Source organism: Bison bison, unplaced genomic scaffold (assembly GCF_000754665.1).
Source record: "Bison bison bison isolate TAMUID 2011002044 unplaced genomic scaffold, Bison_UMD1.0 scf7180017864092, whole genome shotgun sequence".
Classification (NCBI taxonomy): Eukaryota; Metazoa; Chordata; class Mammalia; order Artiodactyla; family Bovidae; genus Bison; species Bison bison.
The window spans coordinates 966,864-979,732 of record NW_011494664.1 but is presented as its reverse complement, the minus strand read 5'-3'; the positions used below and the strand labels follow the sequence as shown (position 1 = coordinate 979,732).

The following is a 12,869-nucleotide window of genomic DNA, read 5'->3' as shown; positions in this document are numbered from 1 at the left end:
ATGGCAGTATGGTAGGAGTGGGCACACCATGTCTTCAATTTCTGGTCAAACCCAGTCCTAAATAGAAAACTGTCATCTGATTATGAGAAACAATATAATTTGGTAATTAAATCTGTGGACTTTGGAGCTGTGGAGCCTTGATTCAAACCCAGCTCGCTCCTTATTAACTGTATGACCATGGGGCAAATTGCTCATCTCCTCTCTGTTTCAGTGTTCTCGTCTAACGTAGGGATGGTAGCAATAACAACAGTACCATCTCCCAGAATTGGGGTGGGGATTAAAAGGAAAGCTAGCAGTAAAGTGCTTAGAGCGGAGCCTGGCACACGGTGCACATGCACTAAATGTTAGCTGACTTTATGGCTTAGGGGATCAGATGACCCCCCGTTGACGATGAGCACCAATTGCTTGGTTACCTAAGGTCTCATGATCAGGCTGCTGTATGAGCCGGCGCCAAGCAACAAGCTGAGATTGGTTCTTTTAAAGGAGAGTGGTTACATGCCACAGAGCTCACAGCTCAGCTGCAAAGCCCTGGGGGCCTGAGCTCTGATTCGCCTTTCTGGCCGTGCCAAAGCTCCATTCAGCAGCTCTCTGTGCCACAGGTGCTTCAAGCGTTCTGGCTTCTCTGGGTCAGACGGCAGAGATTTCTGGACCATCTGAAAGCCTCCTCTCACTTCAGGCCACCCTCCAAGCTGGCAGCCTCTCAGATTACTAAAGAAATGAGCTGAAACAGCACATCTAAATCTGGCCTCCAAAATCCAAAGAGTAGTACGTGTAGCACATCATTATATGTTATTTCCAACTCCCAAGTGTAATAGATGTAAATAACCTCAGAAGCGTAGATGCTAACAAAGAAGGGGTCAATAGCCAGGAAGTAATGAATTTTTGAGTTTTATTCCATTTGGCTTTAATATAATTTATTTTAATTGTAAGTGTATTTAAGTTTTTTAAATTTATTTATTTTATTTTTGGCTGCGTCGGGTCTTAGTTGCAGCACGTGGGATCTTTGTTGCATCATGCGGAACTTTCATCTTGGCCCATGAACTCCCTAGTTACAGCATGTGAGCTTAGTCACTCCGCCCAATGTGGGAATCTTAGTTCCCTGAGCAGGGATGGAACCCAAGGCCCTTGCATTGCAAGGTGGATTCTTAACCACTGGACCACCACGGTAGTCCCCTTAAGTCTTAATAATGACTGTGTTTAACAACCAGCTCACTAAATTCTTGAAAATTTAATAATTGCTTTTGTGAGCTGGGATAAACTGTCTCCTACTGATGGTAGGATTCAAGTCAGTGGCCGGGGGTCAGGGGAGGGTGTTAGGGGTGAAGAATAAAAAGAATTGTCTACCCCAACCTCCTTCTGGGTTATTTCCACAAAAACCATTTTAGGAGTCTTCATGCAACGTGGGAAAAACCTCACCACAGAGGGGAGTAGGGAGAAATTTTCTGACAAGGAGGGTGCATTCGTTTGGGTCTTTATTGCTGTTCAGTCAGCAAATCTCGTCCGACTCTTTGCGACCCTGTGGACTGCAGCACGCCAGGCTTCCCTGTCCTTCACTATTTCCCAGGGTTTGCTCAAAGCCTTGTTCATTGGGGCTGCTGCTGCTGCTGCTGCTGCTAAGTCGCTTCAGTCGTGTCCGACTCTGTGCGACCCCGTAGATGGCAGCCCACAAGGCTCCCCCGTCCCTGGGATTCTCCAGGCAAGAACACTGGAGTGGGTTGCCATTTCCTTCTCCAATGCAGGAAAGTGAAAAGTGGAAGTGAAGTCGCTCAGTCCTGTCCGACTCTTAGTGACCCCATGGACTGCAGCCCACCAGGCTCCTCCATCCATGGAATTTTCCAGACAAGAGTACTGGAGTGGGGTGCCATTGCCTTCTCCGTCATTGCATCTACCAAGGAGCAAATGACAAAATGGCATTAGACGTTTGAGAGATTTACTGGGGTTGGGAGTAGGAGAACACAGAGAGTCTTTAGATTCTGATGCATGTGTGATTCCCTGTGGAAGGAAAAAGAAGACTTGAGTAGGAAGAATTTTGACTCCAGCACAATTCAAGTAAAAGTTTGGCCAGGCCAATGGGGAGACCTCAAGTCAAGGTTGACAAGAGGAGGCATCTCACATTTTGCTAAAATAGGCCTGCCTTGGTAGGTCTGCATGCTCAGTCATTGGCTGGGAGCAGCCCAAGAGAGCACGACCTTGGTGAGAGGGTGAAAGATCCTGAGGGGTAGCAGCTGGGTCCATCAGTCACTTGTACTCCCTGCAACAGGCGATCCAAGCAACATATTTTCATAGGGTTGGGAGGTGAGGGAACGTGAAGCCATCTGAACATTCCCATATGGTCACAGTTCAGCATTTAGGGTCTCACTATTTCCCATCAATACTCTGCCTTCACATAAGAGACTTTGCAAAGCTGTGAATTCAAATGGTATTTTAAAAAGTTTTTTTTAATTTGTTTTATGAAGATACAGTTTACATATAATAAAAGTTATTCATGTTAAGCGTATAATTCTTCTATATTTGACTATATGAAATCATGTGACCATCACCACCACCATCAAAATATAGAATATTTCTAACAACATTAAAGATTCCCTCTCACTCCTTTGCTCTCAGTCTCGTTTCCTTCAACCTGATCTCTGTCTTTCTCTGGCTATTAGTAATTCTTTATTATAAAATAATTTCAGCATACCAGAATATATAAAGAAATGTAGCTCTTTCGCTCAGGCCCGTGGCACCAGCAGGACGGGCAAGTGTCGTGGTCTTTGTATTGCCAGGAAGCTCCGTAGCCCCCAACGAGACCAGAAGTAGCATGATAAACAGTACAAGAAAGCCCATTTGGGCACAACCCTGAAGGCCCACGCTTTTGGTGGTGCCAAGGGAATTGTGCTGGAAAAAGTAGGGGTTGAAACCAAACAGCCAAATTCTGCCATCACAAGTGTGTCAGGGTTCAGCTAATCAAGAATGGCAAAAAAATCACTCCTTTTGAACCCAATGATGGTTGTTTGAATTTTATTGAGGAAAATGATGAAGTTCTGGTTGCTGGATTTGGTCGCAAAGGTCATGCTGTTGGTGACATTCCTGGAGTCCACTTTAAGGTTGTCAAAGTAGCCAATGTCTCTCTTTTGGCTTTATACAAAGGCAAGGAAGAAAGACCAAGATCATGAATTTTGATGATGAAAGCACAATAGTAATCAAGTTTGATATACCAAAAAAAAAAGAAATGTAAAAGCTTGCTCATAAATCATTGCCTGGCTTCATCAGTCTTAGCAACAAATGGTATTTTAATTTAGCAAATTAAAGGATCATTTCTTTTCTTTCTCTCAGTTCATCAGCTCTAAGACATGAGATTTTTATAGAAAAATCCCAAGGACTCTCTGATTTGGTGGGATTGTGTCTGTTTCAAAAAAGGCCCACAAATTATTTGATACTCTCTCTTCAAAATGTATTGTCTAATTTCTTTCCCCTTGAGTGTGGGCTGTGTAGACTTGATTTTAAGGAATAGAATATGGGAGAAGTGATGAATTGTCGCTTCTGAGACTAAATCATAAAAGGCATTGTGGATTTCTCATTGTTCTCCCTTGAGTCATTTGCTCTAGGATAAACCAGCTACCATGTTGTGAGGAAAGGCCCACACGGCAAGGAAATGAAGCCTTTTGCAAATAGCCATCTTGGAAGAGATCCTCCAGCTCCATTAAGCCTTCAGATGCAACTGCAACCCCTTCTGACATCCTGCCTGCAACCATCCGAGAGATACTGAGCCAGAATCACCCAGTCAAGAGGTTTCTGAATTCCTAACCCATAAAAATGACTCTAATGCTTGTTGTTTTAAACCATTAAACTTAGGTATTATTTGTTGTGCAGCAACAGATAACTAATAGATTTTTGTCCCCAGAAGTAGGATGCTATAACAAGAATGTAAAATGTGGAAAGGAGAAGAATTGAGAAATAGGTTGAAGCTAGAAGAATTCTGAAGAAACGGTTAGCAGAAGCCCCACAGACTTTAAGGAGGCTGTGGGTGAAGACTAGCAGGAAAATGAGGCAAATACAATTGGAAATTGGGAGAACTGGTCTCCTTTTTCTGCAATGGTGGTTTAATCACCAAGTTGTGTCTGACTCGTTGTGACCCCATGGACTGTAGCCCACCAGGCTTCTCTGTCCAAGGAATTTCCTAGGCAAGAATACTGGAGTGGGTTGCCATTTCCTTCTCCAGGGGATCTTCCTGACCCAAGGATCAGACCCGTGTCTCCTGCTTGACAGGTGGATACTCTGCCACTGAGCCACCTGGGAAGCCCCTTGTGATATAATAGCAGGAGGTTTATCCACACTGTCACCTGAAGTAACATGGAAAGTAGAATAGCACCTGATGAATGGTGATGTCTAAGGAAATTTTTATACAGAGTGTTGAAGGTATGGCCTGGTCTCTTGCTGCTTATAGTAAAATGCAAATTAAGCCAAAAGGACAGTTAAAAGCAATCAGGACTTCATGGTTTTGAAAACTCCTGGCCTTCTCACATGACAACTGATCTTTAAATTAAGAAATGATTTGTAGCAAAGATTAAATCCAAAAGGACACACAAAGGACACAGCCAGGAAAACATGGTCTAAAGATAAATCCAAGGATGTTATTGTCAAATCCCTTGTTAAGATCTCATAAAGATCAAAGATGATTCTTCAGAGGACATTTAGGCAGACAAAATTCTAATGAAATTTTTAGTGTGCCTCACAGTCTTAATCAAACAATGGAGCATCTAAGAAATTGGAGGGTGTTGTTCTTCAGCAGACTCTCAAGGTTGAGAAGGGCTTATTGTAAAGAGATTTGAGGATTTGGCTCTTGAATAATGATGTGGACTGAATAAGATTCATAGGAGATCTGCAAAGTTTTTTGAAGAACTGGATTGGAATAAACATTGCCAGCTTGGACTAAAAGTGGGTGTGTCTGAAAGGGGATGAGTGTATTTTGCAGGTGAGATCAACATAAATAATTTGTATCTGAAGGACAGGCTATACTGGTCTTAGACTATGTCCACAAGTTATTTGATTTTCTTTCCTGCAAAGGAAATTTGGAGGAGTTAAGCTCTCTTCTTTAAGGTGGGCTGTACTTGGCTGCTTACTTTTTTTTCTTTTTGACTGTGTGGTCTCAATAGTTGCAGTATGTGGGCTCTCTAGTTGTGGTTTGCGGGCTTAATTGTCTCTCAGCCTGTGGGATCTTAGTTCCCCAACCAGGGATGGAACCCGTGTCCCCTGCATTGGAAGGAGGGTTCTTAACCACCAGAGAAGTCCCTACCTGCTTACTTCTAATGAATAAAATGTGTCAGAAGTGGCAAAGTGCAATTTCCAAGACGAGATTATAAAAGGCATTGTACTTCCTCCCTGCCTTCTCTTGTATCACATGCCATAAGACAGTTTTTCAACCTCAGCCCAACTGATGTTTGGGACATGGTTATTTTTTGTTTTGAGAGGCTGCTTGTGCATTATAGGATGTTTAGCACTATCTCTGATCTCTACTCACTCAAAATTCCCCTAAACTGAATTGTTTTGTCAAAGTTTATATACATATGTATACACACACACACACACACAAATTTCCTTATTTATTCTGGCTTTTTTTTAAAGGCTTTGTATACCCAAAATGCCCTTCAGAAAGTTTGTATCTTTTCCTACTTTCACAAGTTGAATCTGTAGATATTTTTTAAAAAAAAACATTTTTGCCAGTATTGGTTTTGTCTTTCAGAAATCTTTGCCAATATAATAGACAAAAATTGGTATCTTGTTTTAATTTTTTTTTATTATTGGTGACTTTGACCATTTAAGAAATGATTTTGGTCTGTTGTATTTCTTTGTGACTTAGCCCATTTTTTTCCTGGTGCATAAGCAAAAACATAGGACTTACTTTCTTTTTTTCAACTTTTTATTTTATTGGAGTATAGCCAATTAGCAATGTTGTAATGGTTTCAGGTATACAGCAGAGCAACTCCTCCATACATATCTAAGTATGTATGTCATAGTCTAAGACCAGCAACTCCCCAAACTCTCCTCCCACCTGGGCTGTCACATAACACTGAGCAGACTTCCTTGTGCTGTATGGTAGGAGAACCTGCTTCCTAGGGCAGGTGGTTCTGCATATTTTGATGAGGAGGGCTGGAGAAGCCCCACTTCCCTCACTACCCATCGTAGGCAGGTGCCCAGTGTACACAATTCTTGCTTGAAAAATTTATTCCTTTAGTTTGTTCTCCCTCTAGATTTTAAAATATCAAGCAAATCCACTGTTGGGTATTAGTGATACATCAACTTTCTTTTTGACACATTTTATCAGATACCAATACATGAACAGTGCCATGGTAGGGTGGGAGCAGGAGGCAGTTAAAGAAGAATACTGAAAAGAGGAAGAAGACAAGAAACCAGATAATGGTCACTTCAAACTTTGCCTTAATCGCCAGTGCTTTCTCCACTCACTCAAGTTTGAGAAATCCTCATTCAGAGCTATGCTTCTCATTGGTCTGTGAAGGCCCTTCTCTGGTTATTTACTTATTTATTCCCCTTTATTCCAAAGCCCATTCCTATCCTTTCATCCAACAGAGATACTACCTTTAATCCGTTTAAGAACTGACCTTAACAGATGAACAAGGTCCTACCCAGGAAACTATACTCAATATCCTATGATAAACCATAGTGGAAAAGAATATGTATAACTGAATGTTTTGCTGTACAATAGAAATTAACACAACATTGTAAATCAACTACACTTCAATAAAATTTTTAAAAAAAGAATTGGCCTTAAACCTACACTTTTAAACCTAAAGAGTGTTATTATGAGAGCATATATATATTTTCAATGTACATAAATGTTATTGTACTAGAAATATTATTGCTTCCTACATTTTAGTCACTAATATGTATTTAAGATTTAATTACATTGCTGTATAGATCAAGTTCATTGTCCTAATGACTTCATAGCATTTTATCAGCATCCACTATGTTTTACTTACTATTTGCCCATGATGGGCAGCTACGTGGCCTTGAACTTACCATTACCCCAAATAACACATGTGTCCCCTTACAGTCTTGTCCGAAGTTTCTCTGGGCCATACATGCTCAGGAGTGGGATTGCTGGGTCCGGGGGTATACATATACGTAATTTCACAAAATTCTTCCAGATTGTTCTCCAGATTATTTGTCCCTGTTTACTGTAGCCACTGGGCTTCCGTGGTGGCTCAGCTGGTAAAGAATCCGCCTGCAATTGGGAGACCTGGGTTTGATCCCTGGGTTGGGAAGATCCCCTGGAGAAGGAGAAGGCTACCCACTCCAGTATTCTGGCCTGGAGAATTCCATGGACTTTATAGTCCATGGGGTCGCAAAGAGTCGGACACAACTGTCTTTCCCTTTCTTGTCACATCAGTAGCATCACATCTCTCTAATAGTTGCCTTTCAGGGGTATGTAAGATGGTGTAACATCATTGCTTTAATTTGCATTTATCTGACTACTAAAAATTTGAGCATTTTTGTGTCTTTTTGTTAGTCATTCATTTATTCAACCAAAAATTACCCTGAGTGCCTATTATGTTCCTGGCACCAGGTAAAAGCATCCCTTGTTGATTTTATACTGGATCTCATGTCTTTTTTTTGGATCAGTTTGTATGAGTTCATCATATATACACATATTAATGCCTTGTCAGTTTTAACAACACAAAAATCTGCTCCCCACATGAATCTATCTGCTGTCTGCTGTCTGCTATCTCATTGACCAGATAGCCTTATTTTGATGAGGTCAAGAAATTTTTTGGCCTCTTCTATTAAGATTCTCTGGGCTTCCCAGGTGGCGCTAATGGTAAAGAATCTGCCTGCCAATGTAGGAGACAGAAGAACCTCAGGTTTGATCCCTGGGTTGGGAAGATCCCCTAGAGGAGAGAGCATGGCTACCCATTCAAGTATTCTTGCCTGGAGAATCCATGGACAGCAGAGCCTGGAGGGCTACAGTCCGTAGCGTTGCAAAAAGTTGGATGCGACTGAAGTGACTTAGCACTCAGGCACACACATTATGATCTCCTGGAGAAGGAAATGGCAATCCACTCCAGTATTCTTGCCTGGAAAATCCCATGGACAGAGGAGCCTAGCAGGCTACAGTCCATGGGGTTGCAAAAAGTCAGATACACCTGAGCAAGCACGCACACACATTATGCAATATTACAGTGACAGTCTCTTGGATTTTGTTCTATTAGTAGTAGTTTAAGCATTTATATTTAGGACTTCATTCCATCTGGAGTCCACCATTTTACGTGGTACAAAGTAGTAACCTAACTTTATTTTTCTCTATGTAGTGAACTTGTTCTCCTGACACAGGTTTTCCTTTGCTCTCAGGGTTTCATCATTCAACCTAAGAGATCTCAGCCTTGAGTCTATTCTGGGAACCAAGATGAGTCAGAGGTTTGCAAACAGTTGCATTTGGAAAATGTCCCTGTGAAATCTGAAACTGGGCAACTCCAATGTTGACTGCTTTGCAGAAAGGTTTGACTTGTGGTTAATGTTATGTGGAGTAGCTAGAGCCAGAGGCTTGACAGCAACGGACAGGTGCTGGTGGTGAGATGTTTCTCCTACAAGGTGAGGGCTTGTGGAGAGGACTTAAAAACCAAGAGCAAGGCTAAATTTACCGTAAATGTTGGAATACTACCAGGGGGATTGTCTAGTATCACACATTCAAATTTGCACACTTGCAGCAAAATGTAAGCTTTGAAATTTGGACATGATTTAAAAGTATTAGGGGGCAACGTAGCTAGAGTTTCAAGCGTGAGTCCTGGGAGGTCAAGAACACTGAGTTCAAATCCTGGCTTGGTCGCTTAGCAGCTGTTTGACCTTGGGCAGATTATTCCTCTCAGGGATTTAACATGAGATCATCCTTATAAAGCATTTAGCTCAGGGCCAATATGTACTAGGCATTCAATGAACAAAGACAATAGAAATGCTTATTACATAATAGACTCTGCATTCTGGGGAATACAAAGAATAAACAAACTCTGACCCCCAAGGGGTGTACGATCTAACACAGGGATGCGATAAACTACACAAATAATTATACCATAAGAGAAAAGCTCGAAGTTTGCTCTAAGAGTATTACAATATGTAATCAGAGTTCAAAGAAAAGAATGGCATATAAATCTGGGGGCTGGGTCTGGGGCTAGGATTAGGGGCTGGGGAAAAGTTTCATGGAAGGACTTGGCTTTGGGGAAATGTCTAGACCAATGAGCAAAGGCTCCTGCAAGAGAGTGCCCATAGGGCTAGAGTATAGATTAACGGTAAAAGGAAGGCCTGTTGGGTTGTGTCATGGAGACCTTGAAGGCTGAAATGGGGTTGGATTTAACCTGATAGACAGAGAAGATGCTCTGCTCTGAGCTGTGCATTGAGGATTAAACAGGAGTGGCTGCTGAGTGGACTGCAATCAGAGAGGAGGGAGGTGCAGGAGGATGGTATGGTCTGGACAGGTTAGGTGGGGTCTGAATGGGGGCATGGGCACTGGGAGTAACAGGTAGGGAGCAACGCAACAGGCCTGTGATGGAAGAATCCACAGGACTCCCAAGGCAACCTCTTCCCCAAAGCCACTTCCTTCCTACCAGCTCTCCTTCCCTTAAAACTACGCCTGGATTTCCTTTCTCTCATTTAGCTGATAGGTAACCTCACTTATGGCCCCCTTTGTATCTCAATATGTTTCTTTCATTCCTTCTTTTCTTTTTTCCTGCCTGTTTCCTCCCCTCCTTTCCTCCGAGGCCGCCCCTTCTACTGGTGTTCTCGACCCTGCCTTTCATCCTCATGGAATCTCCACCAAGGACTTCCTGTCCTTCCTCCTCATGTCTTCCTGCAGGTCTCCCCTGGCTCGCTCCTGCTTACAAATGTGCCAGGTGTCTCTCAGGCTAGAAGAGCTTCCCTTGGATCTGGTTCTCTTCTCAAGTGATACTTCAATTTCTCTCCTACCCTAAGCCTCCAGGTTTTTCCAGAGAGGGTTCCCTCCAAGTCAGCCTTCATCACCTTCACCCCTCAGTCTTCCAAAGCAAGCCCCCACCTCCACAAACACTGCAGAGCCACCAAGGACGTCTTTGAGGCCGAATCCAATTGTTTTTTTTTCTCAGCCCTCTATCCACGAGGCTCTGCTGAGTGATAACCCCGTTTTCCCCACACCACCTTCCCCCACTGTTCTCTGTACCTGACTTTGCAAACAAAGCTCCTGAACCTCTCTTTTCCTAGCTTTTCCTTCCCACCCTCTTTCATCCCTGCCCTGCAACAAGGCCCTGGGAATGAACAATCTTTTCCTGTAGAAGTTAAAGGAGAAAAATGTATATAAACATGTATATGTTATCCACCCTCTGGAGTCAGGCCCCAGCTAGGATCCTCCTGCTCTGTGTGCTATGGGCGCACAGAATAAGATTGAAAGCTTGGTAGAAGCAAAGGGAAATTGTATTCTTTGATCAGAGCATGGGGAGGTAAGGGCTCCTGCTCCAGAGCACAGCTCTCCCTGTGCGCAAGGCAGTTTTATAGGGTCCTGACACCGGGGAGTGGAGGGGAGGGGGAGGGGTAGAGTTCTCATTAGGCAGGCTCAGCTGTGCTGTTTCAGACTGCAGTGCTCACTTGGTGTCTCTGCACAAGCCCTGCCACCATCACGCACAGCGGTCCTGGGCTGGTGCACTCTCACCGCATGTGTCAGATGCAAGCTCTTTGCCTGTGGCCCTCTGAAGGCAAGGGAAGCTAGACTAAGCTAGCTAAAGTTAAAGAAGAGGTTAGACCGTATCACCTAGGTTCCATCTTGTTTTTCTTGGGGATTCCAGCGGGGTTTTGCTGGTGACAAGTATATTTATTTTATATAAACTTAAATATATATATTTATATATATAAAGGATTCCCTGTTGGCTCAGACAGTAAAGAGTTTGCCTGCAAAGCGGGAGACCCGAGTTCGATTCCTGGGTCAGGAAGATCGCCTGGAGAAGGAAATGGCTACCCACTCCAGTATTCTTGAATGGAAAACCCCAAGGATGGAGGAGCCTGGTGGGGCTACAGTCCATAGTGTCACAAAGAGTCGGACACAACTGAGGTTATTTATAAATATATATATAAACTTAAATATATAATATATAAATAACTTTAAAATATCCATCTATGTCTATTTATACTCCATTTAATAGAATAATAATCAGTGAGAAAATGGGCACTTCATTATGGCCCCTAAAACACATCATCAAGACATAATTGCAAATAAGTAGCAATATGGAGGCACCCTTTCAATCTTTCTTGCAATTATGCCAAGGGCTGAAGTTAGGCTTATTCTTTTGTTTTCCCTCTGGAATATTAATGTCTACCATGATTTAATTGTCACCTCCCTGTGAGGAATTTCCAATATCTCCAGCCCTGACCCTCTTCTTAAACAATAGACCCCCAGTCCCGATGTCCTGATAGTACCTCAAACTGAACCTGTCTTGACAGAACTCATCATTTTCCTCCCTCATCCTACTGAATCTGCCACCCATTTTTCTTTCCATCTTCCTAGGCTTCAAGATCTTTGTAGAAGCAAAGAGCATTATTTTGAAATTGTATAGTGGTAAATACAGTATTGTTAGTGCTGTAAGAATGTTTTTAGAATATGTGGCTGTAGACTTTTAACAAATATGATAGTGAGTGGAATATATTTTTCTAAAAACAGCAACAAAGAAATCGATGAGTCAACATTTAAGTTTAGAAAATCCAAATAAATAATATTCTTTAAAAATGCTGCATGATAAACCTAATACAATTCTTTTTACAATGTAAATAGAATTCTGATAAGTTGGGGAGAATTATGTTTTTCTTCCTTATATTTTTAATAAATGAAATAGTAATTGATGACAACAATCAACCTTGACTAAGAGCCTTCTATGTATCAGAATTGAATAGAAGGACTTGCATTCTAGGATTTTATAGATCTTCTGGAATTTCATTCATTAGCACATTGATTAAAAAAAAACTAAGTGATGAAGCAGTAGCTAAAGTTATCAGGGAGGAAAAAAAAAGAGAAATGTTCAGAGATTTTCATATTATTTGTAAAATCACTCTATTGCCTTGAGTTTATAAAACTTAAAAACAGCCTATGTATGACATGTTTCACTTTGACAAAAGGAGATGAAATAATCCTAAATTATTCTATAAAATTCTATTAAAAATTTGATCTATAATAGTCTTATAAGAAGCAATTAGTAAGAGTCCATAAAGAGTTCAGTTCAGTTCATTTCAGTCACTCAGTTGTGTCCAATTCCTTGAGACCCCATGGACTGCAGCACGCCAGGCCTCCCTGTCCATTACCAACTCACGGCTGCTGCTGCTGCTGCTAAGTCGATTCAGTCGTGTCCGACTCTGTGCGACCCCATAGACGGGAGCCCACCAGGCTCCCCCATCCCTGGGATTCTCCAGGCGAGAACACTGGAGTGGGTTGCCATTTCCTTCTCCAATGAATGAAAGTGAAAAGTGAAAGTGAAGTCGCTCAGTCCTGTCTGACTCTGTGCGACCCCATGAACTGCAGCCTACCAGGCTCCTCCATCCATGGGATTTTCCAGGCCAGAGTACTGGAGTGGGTTGCCATTGCCTTCTCCGAAACCAGCTTGAGGAGTTTACCCAAACTCATGTCCATTGAGTCAGTGATGCCATCCAACCATCTCATCCTCTGTCGTCCCCTTCTCCTCCTGCCCTCACTCTTTCCCAGCATCAGGGTTTTTTCCAATGAGTCAGCTCTTCACATCAGGTGGCCAAAGTATTGGAGTTTCAGCTTCAACATCATTCCTTCCAATGAACACTCAGGACTGATCTCCTTTAGGATGGACTGGTTGGATCTCCTTGCAGTCCAAGGGACTCTCAAGGTTTCTCTAATC

At 42.3% G+C, this 12,869-nt stretch overlaps 1 pseudogene; it reads left to right on the top strand.

The window, feature by feature from the left end:
* Positions 1 to 3,158, top strand: LOC104987333 (annotated as a pseudogene).
* Positions 3,159 to 12,869: the final 9,711 nt, after the last annotated feature.